Raw genomic sequence first — 24312 nt, forward strand, 5'->3', positions numbered from 1 at the left:
ACGGAAAGCGCTTCAAAGGCTCAACAATGTGCCCCACTCTGAGCAAAGCAGCAGCTACACCCATGGCTTCAAGCGGGGCTGCCTCGTTAACGCCGCAGAGCAAATGGAGGAGAACTTTTGAACTCCAGAAAAAGAAAGAACCGCAAGCTGCGTTGCAAGGTGTTCCCATTCTCCGGGTTCTGACAAATTGAGCCTGGAGCTTGCCATGAAACCCAAGAGAACGGGCTGCCTTAGCAGATGCGAAAGAAGGATAAGACGACTGCCGTGGATTAAGAACTGACAGTTCGCAGGGCACATCTTTCTTGGAAGAGGAAAAGCCAAGGGAGGTGCAAGCTTCAACCCCAGACTCTGATCTAGTTTATCACTAGGGACTAGTGTCTTGCAAACTTGTACAGTCGTACCTCGGATCTCGAATGACTTGTGAGTCGAACGTTTTGGGTCCTGAACGCTGCAAACCCGGAAGTGATTCTACCGGTTTGAGAATGTACTTTGGAACCTGAACGTCCATCACGGCTTACGCGGCTTCCAATTGGCTGCAGGAGTTTCCTGCAGCCAATTGGAAGCTGCGCCTTAGTTTCTGAACCATTTTGGAAGTCGAACAGACTTCTGGAACGGATTCCGCTCAACTTCCAAGGTACGACTGTATTGGGGGGTTGTATGCTCCTCCACACAACACCCCCGCCACTTCTTACAGAGACGATAACTAGCTCCCCAGTTGTTAACAATCTATCTTATTTCATTTTTTTTTTTTTTAGAGTAGGATTTCCCACACTTGGCTCTCCAGCCGTTTTTGGACTACGGTTCCCATCATCCCTGACCACTGGTCCTGCTAGCTAGGGATGATGGGAGTTGTAGTCCAAACATAGATGGAGACTGGGAAACCCTGACTGAGGTCACTGTTTCCCAAAGGAAACCCGGGGGGGGGGGGAGATTACCTGGGACAGGAAGGGACACTGGAGGTATAAATGACTATAGGACTTTGAAAAGCTGGTGTCACAAGACCAAGTTCGTCAATTCCACTGAACTTGATTAGTTTCAATGGAATTTTGAATGTATGTGTCCCTCGTTGTTTACTGACCGTTGTGAGAACAAGATGCTGGACTGCCTGCGAGACTGACCTGAAACAGCAGCGTTCTCCTTGTGATCCTAATAAAAGCAAGTCATCGGAATATTCATAAGAAAATGCTGATAAAATCAGCAGACGGTAGAAACAAGTAGGCACCAAATTCTTTTTAGCATGTCTGGGGAGACATGTCTAAACAAAAAAGTTTTCAGCAGGCATCAGAAACAGAACAACAAAGGAGCCTGCCGATTATCAATAGACGGCGAGTTCTGGAGGAAAGGTGTTGCCATGTTAGTACCATCAATCGCCTACACTCCTGTTTAGAGGAAGAGGAAGGTATTAACATCTTGAAAGAAGGAAACTCTTGAGGACTAATTTGGTTGGAAGCAGCAGCCAATGTCCCAAAAGTGTGGTGCTACCTTTGACTGGCCAAGCCCTTCATATTTCCCTGTGCATTCTTTCCCGAGGCCAAGAACACTTCATTTATCTACTTAATAGCTGCCCCACAGCAGAAGGACTCTAGGATGCCAGTGTGGTGTAGTGGTTAAAGTGTCAGACCAGGACCTGGGAGATCTGGGTTCAAATTCCCCACTCAGTCATGAAACGTACTGGGTTTCATTGAAGTCGGTCACAGCCTCTTTGCCTACCTCGCAGAGTCATTGTACAGATTAACGGTGGGGGGGGGGGAACCATGTACTCCCTGGAGAAAAAAGTGTGATACAGATGCAACAGATAAGCTTCTCTGCTTACCTGCTTAATAAAGAAAGTCAGGGGTCATCCCCAAAGGTGTTAATCCAGGGAGAAAAAGAAGTCCAAGCAAAATCTCCACATATGCACAGTCCGCCTTGGGCCTCATTTGGGAGGAAGGACAAGATAAAATTTTAATAACTGCAAATAAAATAAGATTGCTGTAGGAACAACCATTGACTTTGCACGTGTCGCTCAGCCAACACAGATCGACTGTGTGTCACTTCAAACACAGTGCAATTCTTTCAGAGTCATGAAGCAACAAGGTGTTTAAATGATGCATTTGTAGGGAAGAACTAGGCTTACACTGATGCACCTAGAGATTTCGGGTTGCTCAGTTTCTCTGGACCTCATCAGACAAACTCTCCAAGCAAAGCTTTGCAAATTTGCCCTAGTCACCGGCACGAGTGCAAACAATGGAGGTCTTTTAGGACTTCCGAAAGATGCAAAAGCAAGTCTGAAAGGGAAGGAGCTCCACAGCCACCAAGAACATCCACCAGCTCTCTCTGCAAAGGTAAAGGGACCCCTGACCATTAGATCCAGTCGTGGACGACTCTGGGTTTGAGGCGCTCATCTCGCTTTATTGGCCAAGGGAGCCGACATACAGCTTCCGGGTCATGTGGCCAGCAGGACTAAGCCACTTCTGGCGAACCAGAGCAGCGCACGGAAACGCCGTTTACCTTCCCGCCGGAGCGGTACCTATTTATCTACTTGCACTTTTTGGTGTGCTTTCGAACTGCTAGTTGGCAGGAGCAGGGACCGAGCAACGGGAGCTCACTCCGTCGTGGGAATTCAAATTGTCAACCTTCTGATCGGCAAGCCCTAGGCTCACACAGCGCCACCCGCGTCCCTCTGCAGAGGTACACAGCGCAAGTAGCACACCAAGAAAAGATGCTTTGCAGTTTGTCGTTCACCTGGAAGGGAAACTCCTTCTGGGCAAGGAGCCGTGTGGCCGGCAGAGGAGCTCCATGAAAAGGCAGCTGTATCACTCCATCTTTTTCCCCTAGCTTGAAGGGCAGGAAGAGGGGCAGGTGAGCTAGGGTCTCTTCGTCGAAGGGGCAGCGGCATGCATGCCAGCCCCGTCCATCCCCAAAGACCCCCACACCCAGCCCCACCCACCAACTCTACTTCAGACCTTCCCATGCTGAAATTGGGGTGTAAGAACTCCTTGGGACCCTCCTCTCGACTGGGACCCCTGATAAGGTCCAGTTCCCAAGCATGGAGATTTCCAGTAAGTTCAGTGGGGTGACAGGCCTTGCATTCATGTTCCTCCCTACATATCCTTTCGGGCAAATGCCAGAATCTGTTTAAAGTCTCAACATCCCTTAGCAAAACTGGGTGTTCCAGGCGACAGGCTGCTGCTGTTGACGATGGTTTCTTTGTGAACGTAATTAGCGATGCCATCTTACCGCTTTGGGGAAGGAAAAGAAAAAAGATGTTGTGACTCGTATTATGTTATTTATTTTGCAAACTGCCTCGAGTAAGATTTCTATCGCGAGGGAAGCAGGGTGCAGACACCCAAATAAAACTAAAAACAAAGAGTAAAGGCACATGATGCCATTGTTGCCTCTGTATCCCCGTGACTCGCCTCTTTGATTTATGCCTGCAAAAGTGAAGGACCTTAAAAGGAGATAGGATAAAATCTTGCTGTTCGCCTCTATAAAATGAGGAGAAAAACCTTCAAAGTTAGAAATAAAGGGAGATGATGGACAGCAAACAAGCAATTTCCGATCGCCAAGCCCCTCTAAGGCCACCGGCCTCCTCCGAAAGCGAAGACTCCTCATTTTTTCCCAGGGCTGAATCCCACATTCCTGACTTCATTATTCTGCCCCTTCTCTTCTCCAGCATCTCAGGCCCACAGCCAGACTTCCATCCTTCCCTTGACCCCAAGTCTATTTGAAATCTTTATTCATGTCTTAATCACTTCCTGTTTGGACTGCGATTTCTGCTTTTTTGAAATAAAAAAAATAGAAAACACACAACCGGTATTTAAAAACATCAGGGGGTCCTGTACAAGAGACTTCCTTCCTCCAAGGAAAAGGGGGAAACACTGCTTCCTGGTGACTGTATCACTTCAACAAACGGAAAGCTTAAAAAAGGGGGGGTTTACTCACCTTCTCTTTCTCTCTCACAATCTTTATCCATTTAGACGATGCTGCCCTGGCCGCTGCTTCTGAGCTTTACATGGTTTGCGTACTGTTAAGTTGTGGGTGAACATATCAGACCACACAGCGATTCTTCAAACAGCTCTTGTTTATTCACAGGCCAGAACAGAACTGAACTGAAGGGTTCAGCCAGCCTGCTTATATAGAGCTCCACTACAACGCAACAGTAACCACTTTCTGTAACTATCCAATCACTGAACGTCACTTTCAATCCCCTATTTGCATATGTGGACCTGAGTGAAAACTATCTACAGTATCCGTCTGCTGGCCCAGGGTGAGTACATAACAGGTACCATGCAAAATCCTGATGCCGTGCTAACATGTCCTACACGTGAGACACCTCTAGGCCTGGGCGATACATCGCCCAAGACTGGCTTGAGGGCCAGAATACGATGGTGCCTTCATCTAGTGATGCAGTACCTTGGTTCTTGAACGCCTGGTGACTCAAACATTTTGGCTCCCGGATGCTGCAAACCTGGAAGTGAGTGTTCTAGTTTTCGAACGTTCTTTGGAATCCAAACGTCTTATGTGGCTTCCTGCAGCCAATCAGAAGCTGCGCCTTGGTTTTCAAACATTTTCGGAAGTCGAACGGACTTCTGGAACAGATTCCATTCGAGAACCAAGGTACGACTGTACATCACAATGTTGAGAAGCTGACATCGCCCAGCCCTGGAGACCTCCCTAGGGAGCTGGGTATTGCTTGCAAGTTGATGCCTTTCCAGGTGTGCCAGGAACAGCCAAAGAGCCGTACAGGTAAGGAAGGTGTCTTGTAGCTGCAGAAACAAGCGACAGCCAGACCAGTTCATTCTAAGACAGAAAAGAACCAACAGAGGAAGCAAAACCTCAAATTCATACTGAAATTTTTTTTATTTAATGACTTCACTCCATTGGTTAATCGTCATGTACACCACCATGAGATCCTTGGAGGAAAAAGTGGGATATAAGAGACATATATTTTGAAGCTTGAAGGAGCTGAGATTCCTCCATTGCAGGGGGTTGGACTAGATGACCCACAGGGTCCCTTAAAACTCTACAATTCTAGGTCCTTGCCGCCCTTGCTACACGTGGATGTATTTCGTATGAACATCAGCCTTGTTTGAGCACCTCTTTGGAAATCTGGAAGGCTTATACAGACATAAATGTTCCTGAATCCTTCATGCGAGCTGATGGTTTTATTTGATTCCCCCCCTTTTCCGTTCCTTGTGCAATCAGATGTGTATAAATTCAGCTTTTGATTTCAGTTTCTACTGAAATGAGGCTGCATTTTAATGTTGTATTTTAATCTTGTTTTTAAGTTGTATTTTAATCAATTGTTTTATACCTGGTGTTAGCCACCCTGAGCCCGGTCTTGGCTGGGGAGGGTGGGGTATAAAAATTTGTTGTTGTTGTTGTTGTTGTTGTTGTTGTTACTATTACTATTAACAATAAAAAAGCCGGTCAGTCAGGGCAAGCATTTGGCAAGGAAAAGCGAAGGGGCCAAGCTAAAAATTTGCCCGAACTGCAGGCAGGAAGTCAGTCCATTGTCTGCAGCAGTTGAAAAGCCCCAGTGTTCCCCATTCTGGGTACCGAACTGAAATCAGAAGGTTCTTCCTGGCCAAAGGCACCAAAAACCAACTAATGGGCTTTTGAACTTGGCCTGGGAGGAAGATATCCCATCCCCATCGCCCTTGGGCAACCTGACTGCCCACATGGACAGACTCTTCTCTTCCTTCCCTACTTCAGATGAGCTTGCAGAACGAGGTGCTGGAGACAGCAGACGAGGAAGTGGAAAGAGTTCGTTCCCTCTCCAACTTCTCCATGCAGGGACGCCCTTTGGGCGCACGCTGTTGACAATGCCTCAATTACAACAGCCAAACAAGGCGCCTCCTATTTGCATGAGAAGGCACCGCGTAAAACATGTACCAACAGGAGATGCCATGCCTATCTTGCAAGCGAACCTACAGAGACAAGGACCTTCCCAGACCCAGGAAGATGCAAAGAAGGTGTATTCTGGAAGCCGCACATGGTTCGTACGAGGGGACAACTCTTGAAGGAGCCTGGACACTGGGGTCCAGCTCTGAGGGACTTCTTCTGGTGGTACGCTCACTGCAAGAAGTGAGGTTACAGGGAACCAGGCAGAGGGCCTTCTCCTGACATGTGGAATGCCCTCCCAGCAGATGTCAAGGAAATAAATATCTGATTTTCTGAAGACATCTGGAGGCAGCCCTGTAATGTTTGATGTTTTATTGTGTTTTTATATCTGTTGGAAGCTGCCTAGAGTAGCTGGGGCAACCCAGATGGATGGATGGGCGAAGAAGAAGAAGAAGAAGAAGAAGAAGAAGAAGAAGAAGAAGAAGAAGAAGAAGAAGAATTCAGGATGAGGAGATGGTGGCATGTATTTAGGACCTTATACTGAGTCAGACCATTTGTCCATCCAGCTCAATGTTGTCTACACTGGCTGGCAGCAGCATTCAGGGGTTTCAGAGATGCCTTAAAGGTAAAGGTAAAGGGACCCCTGACCATTAAGTCCAGTCGCGGACGACTCTGGGGTTGCGGCGCTCATCTCGCTTTACTGGCCGAGGGAGCCGGCGTACAGCTTCCGGGTCATGTGGCCAGCATGACTAAGCCGCTTCTGGCGAACCAGAGCAGCTCATGGAAACGCCGTTTACCTTCCCACCGGAGCGGTACCTATTTATCTACTTGCACTTTTTGGCGTGCTTTCAAACTGCTAGGTTGGCAGGAGCTGGGACAGAGCAACGGGAGCTCACCCCAATGCAGGGATTCGAACCACAGACCTTCTAATCAGGAAGCCCTAGGCTCTGTGGTTTAACCCACAGCGCCATCTGCGTCCCTTCGGAGATGCCTTAACTGATGTTGAAGAGAACCATTATTCAAGCATTCCTGCTACATCAGTTTCACTTAAATTGGTGGGAAATGCAGTGAGGGGAGAGAATATGCCATGCCGAATTGGAACTCTTCTTGTGAGAGCATCTAGCAGCCTGGATAGCTCAGCTGGTTAGAGCGTGGTGCTGATAATGCAAAGGTTGCAGGTTCAATCCCTGTATGGGGCAGCTGCCAATTCCTGCATTGCAGGGGGTTGGACTAGATGACCCTCAGGGTCCCTTCCAACTCTACAGTTCTATGACTCTATGGCCTTTAAAAATGGAAGGTGCAGTAAAGTCTTCCCATCCTATGCACTGGAAATCTCTGATTTTCAGTTTCAAGAGTCCGGCTTCTATTTTCTTTGGAGACCAAAAACTTGAATGCAAGTCAAGAGGCAAGTTTAGCCTTTCAGAGGAAAAAATAAAGTATCAGAAGTCCTGCCTTACCTTATTACCAGTTTGTTTGGAAACCAGTAGAAGGAGTGATTTAGTTACACAAAAATACAATGCAACTAGGTGGCCTCACCTAACACAAATGCCTTAGTGGCAGCTTCAAACGGGGTTTTAGCCTCGGTTAGTTTATCCTCTTCACTTTTTTTTTTTAACTAACTTCTCCCGGAGATTTCAATTTCAGCCCAACTTTGAACGCTACTTTCAGGTTTGCTGGTGGAGCATCTGGAATAAAAAAAAAATGCAGTGATATTACTAATTTGGAAGTCCAGCTGCCACCGTGTCCTTGGCTGAATGGTTCAAACTTGCTAACACTCGAAGAGGAGCTTTTCATCAAATGTACCAAATCAGGTTCTGCAAAGTGGGGCAATTCGCATGAGAAAAAAATCCAGTTTGAATCGGAGATTTTTCTGATGCATGTTTATTTTACTCGCGTTTAGTGAACAAAGTGAAACACTTCAAAACTGCCATATTTGATTAGCATTTTATTTGCAACTGGTGTCCATTCTTGCTTATTAATGAATTTATAAATTGGGGAAAATTCCCACCCAACCTCACTGGTGAAATTTAGGTACAATACGATGCATGCATCTTTGAGACTAAAATCCTAGGCACATTGACCTGGCAATGAACAACCTACCTGGCCACTTTTTTTTTCTTTCTTCGCTTTATTTTCAAAATAAAACGAAACAAACTTTTACAGACCCACAACTCACCTTCAACCCAAACACATGTGGAGATCCTTTATTTCTTTTAATTCCCCCACATCTACTTCTTTGGTAGCAGTCTTGGTGTCCTAACCTACCTAAGATCAGGCTACAGCTCAGTAGCTAAGATGTGGAGAACCTTTGGACCTCCAGATGTTGTGGGACAACAAATCCAATCAGCCCTAGTAAGCATGACCAATGGGAGTTGTAGTTTGGCAAACATCTGGAGAGTCACCAAGACTATAGAACACTGGTCCTGAAAGACTTACATTGGCTCCCAGTACATTTCCGAGCACAATTCAAAATGTTGGTGCTGATCTTTAAAGCCCTAAACAGCCTTGGCCCAGTATACATGAAGGAGCGTCTCCACCCCCATTGTTCACAGCCCAGACACTAAGGTCCAGCTCCAAGGGCCTTCTGGTGGTTCCCTCACTGTGAGAAGTGAGGCTACAGGGAACCAGGCAGAGGGCCTTCTCAGTGGTGGCTCCCACCCTGTGGAACGCCCTCCCATCAGATGTCAAGGAAATAAAGAACCATCTGACTTTTAGAAGACATCTGAAGGCTATGTTTTTAGTGTGTGATGTTTTATTGTGCTTTTAATTCTGTTGGGAGCTGCCCAGAGTGGCTGGGGAAACTCAGCCAGATGGGCTGGGTATAAATTATTTATTATTATTATTATTGTTGTTGTTGTTGTTGTTATTATTATTATTATTATTATTATTTCCCTGTGTTTTGTAGCAGTGCATCATGACACATCATTTGAAGACCAATGGTCTACACCAAACTTCCTCAACCTTCAGTCCCCGGATGCCCTTGAACCACAACTCCCATAATCTCTAACCACCGACCTGCTGGCTAGGAATGATGGGAGTTTTAGTCCAGCAGCATCTAGGCTCCAGAGGTTGAGAGGGGCTTTCTGGCATCAGCTGACAGCAGCTGTCTGGGATTTTCAGACGTGTCTTCCACAGCCTGACACCTGGAAATGCCAAAGATTGCAGCTGGCTCCTTCTCCAACACAGGTGATTTCTCGTAGTACGCCATCCCATGTTTCCACCTGTTTCAGAAGTATAGCATAAAATCCCCAAACTTTCAAGTTGTCATTATGGCTTTTCCCCAAGCACAGGGAGAGAAATACATGTAAATAGGAACATTCGCATTGCACAATCTCATGGCTGGCTCGCTCGGCTGGAAAAGAAAACCACTGGCCACTTGGAGCAGCTGCACCTCAATGTGTTTTCTTCCACCTCACGGTTCCTTCTAACTGCCCTTGCCTCGTGCAGAGAGGGGCATTGTATCCCTTCCTCTTTGATATCCGATCGCTTTCTTTGCCAGCCTCTTTGAGCAAGAATCCTCGCCCGTGGGTCTCTTCCAAGCAAGCTGGGCCAGCTGCCTCCTTCTTCAGCTGGCACTGAACCTGCCCACCCCACCCCACCCCTAGCCGATGATTACAAAAGGAGCCGGCAATTATTACGCAAGGTTATTAACAGCGCAAGGCTTATTCTCCCTCCAGGCCAGATCTCAGATCAAGCAAACTGCACACCTTCAATGCATCAGTGCAACAAAACAAAGCAACAACTATTAGAATCCTGTTTTTTGTGAGAAGATAAAACACAGGAGTTAAGTGTGTGGCCAACTTATTAAATCAATAATCTTTTGAGAGACAGAATATAACAGGGATGTCCAACTCCCAATAGACTGCGATCTACACACAGTATAAAAAAACTAGCAGTGATCTACCCAGTGTCGTTGCATGGACCAAAGTTGTTGAGCTTCTTTTAGGAAGGAGGAGTTGTTGTCACCTTTTTGGGGGGGGGGGGAGATCACTGAGCGGCAAGAGATCTACCAGGAACACCCCACGATCTACCAGTGGATCACGATCTATCTGTTGAACATGCCTGGAATATAAGTAGCTGTCTTAGAGCCACAGAATCATAGAATTGTACATTGGAACCTGAGGATCACAGAGTCCAAGCCCCCAAAATTCAGGAATATGCAGTCCCATATGGGGCTCGAACCTGCCACCTTGGTGTTGTATCAGTACCTTTTTCTTCTTCTTTGGCGATCACTCATAGCCGAGTAAGATTGTTCCCTATCCATCTCTATTTTAGAGATAAGAAATTGAAACTCAAAAGTTGTTCCCTATCACTGTGGTAACGCACGATCTCTTCACGACCTCTCTTCTCAATCTGTATCACACACACACACACACACACACACACACACTTTATTTTATTTTTTGTCTACCAAAGGGACTGGAAACCTACATTTTCGAAGAAAATTCTCACATTCTTAGTTTTCCACCAAATACCACGTCGCTTCCTGAAGAGTCATGGGATCATACACACAGCACGGATTATTATACATATAGCGGTGATTATTTGGAAGGCAGGAAAAGCGAACATAGAACCAGGAGATGGTTGAAGAGGTCACTGAAATGTGGATGGAACTATTACAGCTGCAACAAGGAACAGCAAGGCAGCTATAATAAGCTATGCCCAAGACTTAGAAGCGGCAACTGCATAGTAAAATGGCTGTGCAACTCTTTAGAAGTTCGTTTTCAACTGACTCGAAAGCACACACATGCACCTTCCAAAATACTTGTCTGTCCGATACATAAACTCACGAGCTATATCGTGTTTCCGGCCCCTCCTTCCTTATTTTGCTAGAGTCAAACTACAAGTGTGTTCATGCCATTTTAAAAGGGGCAGGGACTGCAGCTGGCTGGGTCCTCGTGGCGACTCCTCTGCCTATGCCGGCACCGGGGTGCGAACAAATCCACTTGTTGGAATGGCTGACTGACCACAGGGAGAATCCTCGTTTACTATGGGAGGGGTCGGAAACTGAAGCCCAAGGGCCAAATCTGGCCCTTGAGACTCTCCCCAGACCACACACCTTCCCGAGCCAAAACCCACCACCACCAGCACAGAATCGCATCCTCCTTGAGTGTTTCTCCCGGTCCAGAAATGTGTCATAGACTCAAAGAGTTGGAAGGGACCATGAGGGTCATCCGGTCCAACCCCCTGCAAGGCAGGAATCTTTAGCCCAACGTGAGACTCGAACTCACAACCCTGAGGAAGAGTCTCATGCTCTACCGACTGAGCTATCCAGCACTTGAACCCTGATGATGCTTCTTAAATGCCCAGAACAGCCTTTCTCAACCTGTGGGTCCCCAGATGTTGTTGAACTACAACTCCCATCAGCCCTAGCTAGCAAGGCCAGAGCTCAGGAATGATGGGAGTTGTAGTCCAACAAAATCTGGGGACCCACATGTTGAGAACCACTGGCCTAGATGGACGATAGAGGGCTGTGTGTGTGTGATGAAACCACCCTATTGCAGAAACGGTGAGATTCGCATTCGTGACTCTGCCTCCTTTCGCCTCTGGCCCTGTGGTCCTCAGTCCCTTCACCGGAAGAGACAGGGACAAACAGCTTAAAAAAGTTTATCTGTTTCCTGATCTAGGTCTTATTTTGCGGGATAATCTCAGGAGAAGGCATAGCTAAGTTCTGGGCCACATCGGTATAAAAACATGCAGATCAGAGCGACATGTGGTCTTCTGGATTGTGCTGGACTACAACTCCCATCATCCATGCAGGCTGCGTCTGATGGGAGTTGTAGTTCGAAGCATCCAGAGGGCAACAGACTCCCCGCCCGATATAAATTTTGAGGGCAAGGGGTGAAGGGGAGCTCAGATGCTCGAAGAACAGGTTAAGTGTTTGCAGCAACCACAGAGCAGGAACAAACTTCAATTCAGCGGTTCTCAACCTGTGGGTCCCCTGGATGTTGTTGGACTACAACTCCCATCAGCCCTGAGCTCTGGCCTTGCTAGCTAGGGATGATGGGAGTTGTAGTCCAACAACATCTGGGGACTCAACAGGTTGAGAACTGCTGCTTTAATTGCTTTCACCAGATGAATGCTACAAACCCGTTGTCACTTGCCACAGCGACCGGGAGTAGCTAGCATGACGCTGGCCTGCTCATTCAGGAGCCTTTCCGGTTAATTTGGGTGGAAATCATCTCCTCCTGGCTTTCCGTGCAAGCATCTTGCACAGTTCCCACATCCCAACCCCCTCTCTCTGCCCTGGAAATGATCAACAGGTGGTCCGATGGGTCGCGGCCAAAGGATCGGCTGGAAGCTTTGGGTCCCCAAAGACGGCAAGAACAGCCCAGGTGTACCTGAGAAAGGGAGGCGAGCCGTTTTACGGCAGGTGTGGAAAACCTCAGGCCCAGGATGTAGGACATGTGTCCCTCGAAGTCTTGTTATGTGGCTTCCAGGACCCTCCAGAGGCCGCACTCTCTTTCTCTACATACCACAGCCCTCACCTCAAACGATTCCGCCTGCCCTTGAGCTCTTGTTTGCCAGCTTAGAGGGCAGAGAGGGCTGTGTGAGCCTGTACAGAAGCTTGCAAAAAGTAAAAATGACAGTCATTCCTTCATCCCTACCCCATCCGCCATTGGCATGTGGCGCTTGGAAACCTGCGGGGACTGGAATGTGGCCTCTGGTCTGAAAGACATCCCTCCTAGGTTACAGAAAACTCAGAACCAAGTTTGGGATGAGATCGTGTGGATAACGTAGGTTGCCACTGAAGGAACAGCGTTCCCACAGACAGTTTTCTCTCCCTCTGTCCCCTCTGGAACATCCTGAGTTTTCCTGCCTCATCCCCAGCAGGAGAGAGAGAGATAAAACTTTATTTGCAACAGTTCAAAAGCACGTCAAAGTGCAAGTAGATAAATAGGTACCATTCTGGCAGGAAGGTAAATGGCGTTTCCGTGCGCTGCTCTGGTTCGCCAGAAGCGGCTTAGTTATGCTGGCCAAATGACCCGGAAGCTGTACGCCGGCTCCCTCGGCCAATAAAGCGAGATGAGCACCGCAACCCCAGAGTCGGCCACGACTGGACCTAATGGTCAGGGGTCCCTTTACCTTTAATGCAAACTGTATCTTATAGCAGCCCCTCCTACCCTGTCCAAAACATTACAGTATACGCAGAAAAGGAAATTTGATATAAGAGCACAATTTAAAGTCCTGAATCAGCTGTCAGTTATTGGCCCTTATTCTGATTCCCCCGCTAGCAACCTTTGCTGTTATCTGCTCATTTTTATCTGATAGAAGAAAGGACATTGTGGCAGTGGTTGGGCGCCCTGGGATGGTTAGTACGAGTGGGGTGATGATCTCGTTCCTCAGGTCTTTGTAGAGAGTACAGGACAGGAGGACGTGTGCCGCTGTTTCGGTGCTACCATCTCCACAGGGGCAAAGACATTTCTCAGACGGGATCTTTTGGAATTGACCCTCAAGTACCGCAGGATGGCAAAGCATCCAGTCTTGCAAGCGTAAAAGCACGTCTGTATTTTGGAATGATAAGTTGGTGCAGATATGGGGCCAGAGAATCAAAATGGAGAGGTGGAAAGTGGACATACCAAGGGCAGAATTTCCTTATAGTGGCCAGGTTGTTCTGATGCTCGATATCTTTTAGACGATGACCAATTAGACTGTTTGCTTTAGTAGGGCCCATAGTGAGTAGGTGCTAGGGGGAGTGAAGTTTTTGATAGACGGCTTTCCCCGGCAGGAGACATGGCCCGGGCAAGAGAGGCGGGGGACAACTAGACAAAGGGGTGTTATTTTCCTCAGCTGTCCAATCACCTTCCATTTTCCAATCACCAAGAAGAGGAGCAGTTGAAGGAGATGGGTATGTTTCGCCTGGAAAAAGAGGAGACTGAGAGGAGATATGATAGCCATCTTCAAATAACTCTAGGGCTGCCACCTAGAAGATGGAGAAAGCTTGTTTTCCCTTGCTCTGGAGGGTAGGACTTGAACCCATGACTTCAAGTTACAAAAAAAGGAGATTCCGACTAAACATCAGGAGAACTTTCTGGTGGTAAGGGTTGTTTGACCGTGGAACAGTCTCCCACCAGAGTCTGTGGACTCTCCTTCCTTGGAGGTTTTTAAGCAGAGGTTGGACGGCCATCTGTCATGGATGCTTTAGCTGAGATTCCTGCATTGCAGCGGGTTGGACTGGATGACCCCTGGGTCCCTTCCAACTCTACAATTCTATGATTCTACGATCCACAATCCCAGGGAACAAGAAGAAGAAAATAGAAACCCAAGTTTCTAGTCCTTAAGGGCAGCAATTATGAAAATACTTTGGCGATTCAAGAGAGCACACTCACTAAGCACTGCAGTGCTAAGGGACAGGTACACCGAACATGTAGCCTCATTCCTTCTGCCGCGACTTGGAAATGGAGGATGCACTACATAAAAAAGGGTGAGTATATGCCGAGGTTCTTCTTAGCAGAGGGTTTCGCAGCGAGTTTGGCGCAGAGCATATAGAGTCCTGGCGGGCTCTACGGGGTCTGGTACTCAGCACCTTTGTAAAACGAAACAAAACCGAATAACGACCCTAAAAGAATATGCAGAAAAGAAGAACCTTCTCATTTTCTACTCCGAGGGGAGAGAAACAGAGGCAAGAAGGAGCCCCTATTCTCCCAACAGTTCAGAGAGTGCTGCCAAAATGAAATGCCTACTTGCAAGAAAGAAAGAAAGAAAGAAAGAAAGAAAGAAAGAAAGGGAATTCTGTTGTGTTTTCCCTACACACACACTTGGCATTCAGCTTTGCATCTGCCGTTCGGCGTCTTTTATTTCACTGCGTCAGATCTGGTTCCAAACGCAGGCCGCCGGTTCTGCAAAAGCCCCCTTAAATAAATAAAACAATTCACACTTTAGAAACCCAGCAATCGCCCGTCACAAAAGGCGGCACAGGTGCACAAGAAGGCCATTCTAGTGAAAGGGACCTAAGGCAGAGATTCGAGCAAGGAAGTTCAATGCACTCCAGACGTCAGTAGGTGATTTATTATCCAGAGACCTCCCTGGTCAGCCTTCTTAGCAGAGTCCCGGTTAGTTGCTCGGGAACAAGAGAGATGTCCCTTTTCATTCCGTTTTAGCCATGGAGCAAAGCCCATTGCAAATACGTTTCCTGCAATGCTTCTGTAGTCTGGGGTCAGTCTAGCACAGGGGTAGGCAACCTAAGGCCCGTGGGCTGGATGCGGCCCAATCACCTTCTCAATCCGGCCCGTAGATGGTCTGGGAATCAGCATGTTTTTACATGAGTAGAATGCGTCCTTTTATTTAAAATGCATCTCTGGGCTATTTCTGGAGCATAGGAATTCATTCATTTTTTCCCCCAAAATATATTCCAGCCCACCACATGTTCTGAGGGACGGTGGACTGGCCCACGGCTGAAAAAGTTTGCTGACTTAGCACATACTGTTTCTCTTTCCCCTCTCTCTGTCCCATTCTATCAAACACTCTGTTCCAAGGGCTAGAAATTACAGTGGTACCTCAGGTTACATACGCTTCAGGTTACAGCTGCTTCAGGTTACAGACTCCACTAACCCAGAAACATTACCTCAGGTTAAGAACTTTGCTTCAGGATGAGAACAGAAATCGTGCTCCGGCGGCACTGTGGCAGCAAGAGGCCCCATTAGCTAAAGTGGTGCTTCAGGTTAAGAACAGTTTCAGGTTAAGAACAGACCTCCAGAACGAATTAAGTTCTTAACCCGAGGTACCACTGTACTTGAAGCAGGTTAAGGGGCAACAAAGGGTCTGGAAACCAAGCCTTATGAGGAACGGTTGAAGGAGCTGGGTACGTTTAGCCTGGAAAAGAAGAGACTGATAGGAGATATGATAGTCTTCTTCAAATATCTCAAGAGCTATCACATGGAAGAGGGAACAAGCTTGTTTTCTCCTGATCTGGAGTTTCCCAGAAAATTCTGAGTTGATTCTTTTTTTCCTGGAAAACAAAAATCAGTTTGTGGCATAGCGATCCAACTAAGCACGTTCATTTTCTCTGTGCTCCAGAAGCAAGCGAAGAACTTAGAAACACCAAGAACCATATGCCAGGATGCCACCTGAAATTTCATCTCATGAAATTACAACTTAAAACGCCCTACAATTTCCCAAGTGGTGATGCTGCAATTTAAGGAATGTATCAAAAAGCTGGAATGTGCACAGATGACCAAGGGTCTGGAAACCAAGCCTGATGAGGAATGGTTGAAGGAGCTGGGTATGTTTAGCCTGGAAAAGAGAAGACCAAAGGGATAGCCATCATCAAATATCTCAAGGGCCATCCCATGGAAGAGTGAAGAAGCTTGTTTTCTCCTGATCTGGAGGGTAAGACTCGAACCCATGGCTTCAAGTGACAAGTAGGGAGATTCCAACTAAACATCAGGTAGAACTTCTTGCAGTAAGACAGTTTGCCAGTGGAACTGTCTCCCTTCGGAAGTGGTGGTCTCTCCTTCCTTGGGGGTTTTCAAGCAGTGGTTGGATGGCCATCTGTCATGTATGATCTAATTGACGTTCTTGCACTGCAGGGGGGTTGGAATAGATGACCCTCGGGACCCTTCCAACTCTATGGTTCCACAAGAGTTGCAGCCCAGCAACATCTAGAGGGCCAAAAAAATGCTATGACACAAGCACTGAGCTCATTGGAGGCAAGGCATTTGCACAGGGTTCAGGCTGGATCCCATCAGAGCTCCGATGTTGCTTCAGCAGCAGCCAGCCTTAGAGTAAGGCTTGTTAGAAGCTCCGCCTTCCTGAAGAGGTCCCGCTTCACTTAAAGCAGCAGTTCTCAACCTGTGGGTCCCCAGATGTTGTTGGACTACAACTCCCGTCATCCCTAAGCTCTGGTCTTGCTAGCTAGGGGTGATGGGAGTTGTAGTTCAACAACATCTGGGGACCCACAGGTTGAGAAAGGATGACTTAAAGTTTCTTCAGTCTTCATGGCTGAATGAGGATTCAAACCCTGGCCTCCCAGGACCTAGTTCGGCACTTATGGGACACAGGTGGCGCTGTGGTCTAAACCACTGAGCCTCTTGGGCTTGCCAATCAGAAGGTCGGCAGTTCGATTCCCCACAATGGAGTGAGCTCTCCTTGCTCTGTTTCAGCTCCTGCCAACCTAACAGTTCGAAAGCACACCAGTGCAAGTAGATAAATAGGTACCGCTGCAGCGGGAAGGTAAACAGCATTTCCATGCTCTCTGGTTTCTGTCACTGTGTTCCATTGCACCAGAAGCGGTTTAGCTGACCACATGACCCGGAAAGCTGTCTGTGGACAAACGCCGGCTCCCTTGGCTTGAAAGCAAGATGAGTACCACAACCCCATAGCCGCCTTTGACTAGACTTGATCGTCCAGGTGTCCTTTACCTTTTTTACCTAGTTCGGCACTCTAACCATTATGCAACGCTGTCTCTCAATACATGTAGACACCAGTTTGCCAACAGCAGATGTCAAGGAAGAGCTGTTTCTTTCCTTCTGCTGCTTGCCTGCATCCCAGTGGCACCTGGCTGGCCGCTGCTGGAACTGTTGGCCTGATCCGGTTCTTGCAAGCAGGGCTCAGAACCTACAAGGATCCAGTTACAAGGGTTCTTGAAGCCAAAAGTCCCCAGATGCATGCCGGCATTGCAAGCGCTCCGAGGGAAGAAAGACAGGCAAAAGCCAAGCATAATATCTTCTAAATTTCACATGCCGCCACATGACCCAATTACACAAAGCAATTTCTCAAGCATAGACTGGGATAGCCCAGCGCGGAGCTGCCAGTGGAAATCCCCTGCTTAAATTAATTTAGAAAATAATAATAATTTATTATTTATACACCGCCCATCTGGCTGAGTTTCCCCAGCCACTCTGGGCGGCTCCCGATCAAGTGTTAAAAACAATACAGCATTAAATATTAAAAACTTCCCTAAACGGGGCTGCCTTCAGATGTCTTTTAAAAATAAGATAGCTGCTTATTTCCTTGACATCTGATGGGAGGGCGTTCCACAAGGCAGGCACCACTACCGAGAAGGCCCTCTGTCTGGTTCTCTGTAACCTCAGCTTCTCGCAATGAGGGAACCACCAGAAGGCCCTTGGCCCTGGACCTCAGTGTCTAGGCTGAATGATGGGGGTGGAGACGCTCCTTCAGGTATACAGGACCGAAGCCATTTAGGGCTTTAATGTCAGCACCAACACTTTGAATTGTGCTCTGAAACGTACTGGGAGCCAATGCAGATCTCTCAGGACCGGTGTTATGTGGTCCTGGCGGCCACTCCCAGTCACCAGTCTAGCTGCTGCATTCTGGATTAACTGCAGTTTCCGGGTCACCTTTAAAGGTAGCCCCACATAGAGCGCATTGCAGTAGTCCAAGCGGGAGATAACTAGAGCATGCACCACTCTGGCAAGTGGGTCCGCAGGCAGGTAGGGTCTCAGCCTGCGTACCAGATGGAGCTGGTAGACGGCCGCCCTGGGCACAGAATTGACCTGCGCCTCCACGGACAGCTGTGAGTCCAAAATGACTCCCAGGATGCACACCTGGTCCTTCAGGGGCACAGTTACCCTATTCAGGACCAGGGAGTCCCCCACACCCGCCCCTGTCCCCCCAAAACAGTACAGTGGTACCTCGGGTTACATATGCTTCAGGTTACATACGCTTCAGGTTACGGACTCCGCTAACCTAGAAATACTACCTCAGGTTAAGAACTTTGCTTCAGGATAAGAACAGAAATCATGCTCTGGTGGCATGGCGGCAGCAGGAGGCCCTATTAGCTAAAGTGGTGCTTCAGGTTAAGAACAGTTTCAGGTTAAGAACGGACCTCCAGAACGAATTAGGTTCTTAACCCAAGGTACCACTGTACTTCTGTCTTGTCAGGATTCAACCTCAATCTGTTAACCGCCATCCATCCTCCAACTGCCTCCAGGCACTCACACAGGACTTTCACCACCTTCACTGGTTTAATTGTGCAGATGGCATCATGGGCCAATTCAGGGGGAGGGTGGAAACACCTCTGCCAAGGCATGCCAACGCCGGTGACTGGCATAGCCTGCACAAATGGAATGGAGAACAGCGCCAGAGGCTGCCTCCCCATCGCTCAGGGCCCGTGGTGTGTGCCTTGCTGCAGAGAACCACCTCAGCAGCAAACGCATTTGAACAAGCCCATCGCAGAGGAGGGAAACAAACAGCACCGCTGCCGAGTCAAGCAACTAACAAGGTGCCCAGGGCCGCTGACCCATTTAGCTGAGCTGCCGAGCTGCCGGGGCTCCAGCAGCCCAGCAGGCTCCTCGAAAAAGGCCGGCAGCATCAGCAAAGAACAGCTTGAGAGCTGCCCAAAATAGCAGGCATATCGCTGCAACGACGGCCGACAGCTCTTTCAGCAGCACCTGTGTCGTTCTCATTGCTATCTAGGAAGAATGCATCCTTCTAGAGAGTCTAGGGATATTTGCAGGGTTAGAAACTCAGGTGTAGAAGTTAGACGCCAAACGGCATCATAAACCAAGGTTGCAGTTGCCACAACCAGTGTTGGAAACTCAGATTTATGAGCTAGGCTCCAAATGGCTCCTTAAACCAAGGTTGCAGTTGCCAAAACAGAATACAGTGGTACCTCTGAATGTGAACGGGATCCGTTCCGGAGCCCCGTTCGCATCCTGAAGCGAACGCAACCCGTGTCTGTGCATGCGCGGTCGAGATTCGCCGCATCTGCGTGTGCGCGTGACATCATTTTGAGTGTCTGTGCATGCGCGAATGGCGAAACCTGGAAGTAATGTGTTCCGTTACTTCCGGGTCGCCACGGAGCGCAACTCGAAAATGCTTAACCCGAAGCTACTTTAACCCGAGGTATGACTGTACAGTGTAACTTCGGTTCTCGAACGGCTCCATTCCCGAATGTTTCAGCTCCCGAACATCGAAGACCCGGAAGTAAGTGTTCCAGTTTTCGAACAGTCCTTGGAACCCGAACGTCCGACGCGACTTCTGATCTGCAAAAGGCCTAGCTGTCAGCCAATTGGAAGCCACACCTCGGAATTCGAACATTTTGCAAGTCGAACGTTCTTCCAGAACTGATTATGTTCGACTTTCGAGGTTCCACTGTATCTAGTTGGCAAGATGGCTCTAGTGTCATTAATAATAATAATAATAATAATAATAATAATAATTTATTTATATCCCTCCCTCCCCAGCCAAAGCCGGGCTCAGAGCAGCTAACAACAATAAAAGTAACACAGCATTCTAAAATCAATTCATTCCAAAATCACTTCAAAATCAAATTAATGGCAACCATTGGGCTAGAGTTCTGTGAGGATTCCCAAAGAGGGGGTCAGACTGTGCCTTGGTCAAAGGCCTGGTGGAACAGCTCTGTCTTGCAGGCCCTGCGGAAAGATGTCAAGTCCCACAGGACCCTAGTCTCTTGTGACAGAGCGTTCCACCAGATCAGGGCCACAGCCGAAAAAGCCCTGGCCCTTTTCAAATGGTGGACTGACTGTGACTGATTCTCTTTTTTTTTTTTTTTTTTTTTTGTAGAAATTTTTATTGGCTTTTCACCTTTTATAAAGACAAATACACACAAAAAAGACAAAGACAAAAACATGTATAGTTTCAGAAAATCCCACTTTCTTAACCTTGTTCCCAGACTTCCCCCCACCCCCCTTCATGCATCCCACTTCCCAAAATTGTATCAGCAAATTGGTATTTCTCTTCTTAATCATCTTAAAATTTATAAATACAAATAAAGTAAATTTTCCTAAGTTGGATTCAAATTCTCTTCCATTGATTTCCCAATTTGTCTTAAATAAAAATCATATTAACCAAACCCAAAAGTCTTGAGTGTTTTTAGAATTCTATTCTTCCCTCCCTCCCATCCCCGGTTTTCGTCCCTTCCCAATACATGTCCAAAATATCAGTTCTCAGCCTGGGTTCCTCACGTCCGAGGCTTTCAAGTCTCTTTCCGTCCCTCTCCGCCGGTCTTGTTGGTAATCCTTTATGTCGGCCCTCGAATCTCGAAAGAATTCTGTCACCATCCAACCATTTTCTCTTCTCACCAGAATATTTGAAAGCAACTGCTGGAAAATTTCCACAAAATCTGCATCTTCAAAATCAAAATCAAATTGGAGGCCCCCCTCATATTTCTTTATTTTAAGTTCCTGTATTCCATAAGCTCCCGGGTCCTCCTTCTTCATCTTTTGCATCTTTCGCAGATTTGTGGTAGATGAAATCCAAAGGTCTCTTTGTTTATATTCCACAGATGCCAACTCCTGGTTGGTGCTTTCCAACTTTACTTTCTCTTCTTCTTGTTTAGTCTCTTCCACTTCTTTAGTTATCATTTCCAATACGGCTGTGGATTCTTTCTCATCCAGGTCCTCAATACATTCAGCAGAGCTGCTTATTCCAGAAGTCAAGGTCATAAGTTGTTTATTCATAGCTAATCTCTGCTCTTGTAAGATTCCCACCAAATGAAACATTCTTTCGATTTCCACCAGTAACTTTCCATCCACAGCCATTGTAATTTCACAGACTTCCCCCTAGAGGGACTCTGGTTACTTGGTAATCTCTCCAACAATCCTCCAACTTATTGTTATTACTTTGTTTCCAACAATTTTAACTCAATTGTAACTCATTTTTAACCAGAGGGATCTTAAATAGCAGTTTTTCCACTTAAACTGTCCGTTTGACAGCTTTGACAGCTGTCAAACTCCGCACCTCTTCCCCAAGCTCAAAAGCAGGACGCTCCCGGGCCCGGGGGGGGGGGGTTGTTTACCACAGAAAGAAATCTTTCGACACTCCACTCTCCAGCTCAAAGTTACTTTTTACCAAATCTTGGAAGTTGATGTCTTTTTCAACTCACCCCACAAAGGGTAGACACTCCAGCTTAGATCTTATTTCGTTGCTTTAGATCGTCTGCAAGAAGGGGGGGTGCGGACTCCCTTTTAGTACACCCCCCGGTCGTCTCAAATTCACGGGATAATATTCATAAAGTCCAATTTCCTTTTACTCACGGGTTATTCTTTTCAGTCCGAATTTCAAGGAAGGGAATCAGCGCTCTCCAGTCATGGCTCGCGGCTGCACTCAACCAAGGTAGCGATCGACTCTCAGCACCACGCCAGCCTCCGTATCCTCTCCGCAGCCTTTAAAAAGGCTCTTCGCGAATCGGGGGGGCGCTTAAGGTGCCCGCCGAGTCTTCAGTCCGCAGGCTTCAGCGCCTGCGGTTTTTGGGGGTCCCCGCGTCGCCGGCGCGGCAAGACCCGTCCTCAGTTGAGCCGATTCCCTCCGCAACTCGGAGGGAATCCGCCATTTCCAGATCGCGCCAACCCGGAAGTCCGACTGTGACTGATTCTCAGTTAACATCTGGCTAGTTCAGATGACAACCCGGAGCTAGGTTAAGAACTTTGAGAACTTAAAAGAAGAAAAATCACTTTATCCAGAGAAAGTCTGCATATATATTGGCATATATAGGAAGCGTTGTTAGTGTGTGAAAACATTCGAGATCCAAGGATCTCCAGGCATGCATCTCCAGATGGTAGAGATGTTAGGGTCCATCCTGATGCCTAGGCATCCTCATCTTGGTCGCAAATAGCTGAGAGCCAGGTGCAAAATGCCCCTAGCCACTGGCTAATTTCGAACGGTGGTTGCAAAGGGCTGGTAGCCAGCTGCACAATGGGCCTGGCGAATTTTCGAATTCGCCACGACTCCCACAATCCCCACGACTGACCACGACTCCCACAATCCCCAGCCAAATCAGTCAATCATCAGGGTTGATGGGAGTTGTAGTCCAAGTACATCTGGGAACCCCAGATGGAAGGCTGAAGGCTGACTTTGGGGGTCCAAAGAATCCACCCCATCCCTGCCACAAGAAACACCCCATTTGGGGGCTTGGAGGTCAGGCAGAGGGCCAGCCCATCAGCGGTAGTAATCCTTCAAGCCGGTGGCGTGGCAACTGTACTGTATCATAACACACAGAAACGCACCAGCTTTCAGCATCTGCATGTGTGTTATGACTGTAGCCTCAGCCTCATGTTTTTAAGTAAACATTGGTCTTTAATGCAAGTTACTACTGTTGAAAAACGAGAGAATTAAACCTCCCAGGATTTACGAGCAGTCGTCAAGTCTGATTCCATTTTAAAAACAAAGCAATTGCTGAATGGTTGTGCTGGTTTTCCTTTTGGTTAAACATGGGCCTCTAGAGCTGGATATAAGTTCTTGCAAGAGGTAACTTGTTAAATCAAATAGGTTTAGAATTTACTGCTGCAGTGGATGGAAGTTTGCTCTGCAACTTGATAAATTTTGGTCGTCGGAATCAGAAGCTCAGGGTTTTCAATCACCCCTCTCATTAACCGATGCCCACGGGGACGCGGGTGGCGCTGTGGGTTAAACCACAGAGCCTAGACTTGCTGATCAGAAGGTTGGCGGTTCGAATCCCCGCAACAGGGTGAGCTCCCGTTGCTCGGTCCCAGCTCCTGCCAACCTAGCAGTTCAAAAGCACGTCAAAGTGCAAGTAGATAAATAGGTACAGCTCCGGCGGGAAGGTAAACGGCATTTCAGTGCGCTGCTCTGGTTCGCCAGAAGCGGCTTAGTCATGCTGGCCACATGACCCGGAAGCTGTACACCGGCTCCCTCGGCCAATAAAGCGAGATGAGTGCCACAACCCCAGAGTCGGTCATGACTGGACCTAATGGTCAGGGGTCCCTTTACCTTTACCTTACCGATGCCCACATCCCATCACAATATCTTCAGGTCTGCAACTACCTGTGAGTAAGCCTTGGTAAAGTGGTGAAGAGGCACAATTTAAAGCGGAAACCAAGAGGGGACTTAATCCCCAGGAAATGTGGAGATGTCAGAATCATTCTACAAGGTCACAAACAGTTCAAAATCACCACTGGAGGTGAACGCCTTGATATCTGGACCTTTGGCTGCACAATAAAAAGTTGATTTTTTTTAAAAAAAAAAAAAAATTAAAATGCATGCAAGCTGGATTTATTTTTACAGCTTGCAGAATTCCCTTCGACTGGTCAGAGGCTCTCTTGCAAGACGAGAAAAATCTGGGGGGGCTTCCCCCATCGGTAGTTTCCAGCCACAGGGGCTGCCCAGCTTCAAGAAAAAGAGTCAAATGTCTCTTTATAGAGGAGGGCCTGAAATGCTGACAGACTCATCATGTAAATAAGATGGAGAGAAAAATGAAATTGTGGCAGATGCAGATCTGACCTACTAGAAGGGTGGAAAATGTGGTTGTTTGTTTAAAACACACACACACACACACACACACACACACACACACCAGCAGTATATCAAGAGTCTTTTAAGTCAAGGCAACCATCAATTCCTGGAAGGCGTAAAGAGAGATTTGCCGCCAACCATCTAATATACTCCAAGCTGGTCCCAGCTTTGTGGGAAATTGGGGACTTTCAAAGCACGAAATCCAAGCTGTCCTGCTGTCGTTTTGCCCCAGAACAGCTGCAAATGAAAAGACAGGGAGGCCCAATGGGATCCCAACAATTCTTTGAGACGTGTGAAACAAACCCAAGCCGG

The 24312-nt window shown here is 47.6% G+C and overlaps 1 long non-coding RNA gene across 3 annotated transcripts in view; it reads right to left on the bottom strand.

Moving 5' to 3' along the window:
• Positions 1-2679: 2679 nt before the first annotated feature.
• The window catches only part of LOC308480952, a 92416-nt gene continuing 70783 nt past the window's right edge, over positions 2680-24312 (bottom strand). Inside the window, exons 3-4 of one of the 3 annotated variants that reach the window (XR_013988348.1) lie at positions 17187-17382; positions 2680-3221 (exon numbers count right to left, since the gene is read on the bottom strand). This is a non-coding gene — a long non-coding RNA (uncharacterized lncRNA). Of the gene's footprint in view, positions 3222-6281; positions 7512-14263; positions 17383-24312 lie in introns of those variants that run through there. The other 2 variants (XR_013988349.1, XR_013988350.1) reach the window with 2 other exon arrangements.

The sequence above is a fragment of the Podarcis pityusensis genome (assembly GCF_964106645.2).
Source record: "Podarcis pityusensis genome assembly, chromosome: 7".
NCBI lineage: Eukaryota > Metazoa > Chordata > Lepidosauria > Squamata > Lacertidae > Podarcis > Podarcis pityusensis.